The sequence below is a fragment of the Octodon degus genome, unplaced genomic scaffold, assembly GCF_000260255.1.
Source record: "Octodon degus isolate 3935 unplaced genomic scaffold, OctDeg1.0 scaffold00290, whole genome shotgun sequence".
Classification (NCBI taxonomy): Eukaryota; Metazoa; Chordata; class Mammalia; order Rodentia; family Octodontidae; genus Octodon; species Octodon degus.
The window spans coordinates 1,357,812-1,359,001 of NW_004524866.1; positions in this window are offsets into that span (position 1 = coordinate 1,357,812).

The following is a 1,190-nucleotide window of genomic DNA, read 5'->3' on the forward strand; positions in this document are numbered from 1 at the left end:
TGCCAAAAAAAAACCCCAAATACAATTTGTACAAATCTTTTTGCTTATTAATTAAAAGTGGCTATATATCTATCCTAACAATTTTGTATATACAGATACATATATATACATATATATGTATATGTATGTATATATATACATATATATACAGTCCATTTATATAATCTTTTTATGTTTTTTTTTGTCAGAGATGGTATTCCATTGCCATCCAAATATTGTAAACATGAATTAAGCAAAATATTGCAATATAGTCCAGTAGTCCACAACAGTAGTGGGTTATCTAGTTGTGTATATACTTCTCTGGTAAAACACTTGAGCTGCACCCTGGTAGAATACTCAGATCAAACATTTTTTTAAAAAAACTATATGTATAAATTAATATGAATCCATAGGTACATATATGTTACAGAACATATGGCAGGTAAACCATTTCTTACCACATTATCTAAAAACCCTATAAAATACCTGGATAAATACATACCAAGAAAGATTACTGAATAAACCTTAGGTAGCATAACTCAAATATACATTGTGCACATATAAAGTTATCATTAAAAGAGGTTTGAAAAGGACAAAAGGAAATATAAATCTTGGATAAGCCAATGCTTTACTGCATACCTCCAAGTTTTTCTACAATCTACCTTATAAATTCAATACATTGGCATCATATAATCCATAGTGTTTATACTTCCATATAACCAGCCAATTCTAGAATCACAGAAGCGATGCTGCAGGGAAGCTTTAATAATTGCAAAAGGGAAGTGAGAAAAGATATGTAAATACCAATAAAAAATATAGCCTAGTGAGCATATTGAAGACAGGATACTCCTCAAAAGAAGTCATAGAATACATTAAAGGACTCAGAAACAGTGGCATACAAGAAGTAATTTATTATGCTTTAACAAAACATGTCAAGAAATCCAAAATGAAGAGAAGATAAAATGAGATAATATGGTTATAGCAACAACAGGATAAATTCAGCCTTAAATAGAAAACGAAATATCCAGAAAAAAATTCAACTTCAAGAAGTGAGGTTGACAGTTTCTAGCGAACATCTTCTATTAGATAAGGAAGTTGAATCACTTAGTAAGTATACGAATAGCACAGTAGACTGTAGTGTCTGACTGCACATATGGTTCAACTTTGTTTTTTTTTTTATTTTTTATTTTTATTTATTTATTTATTTATTT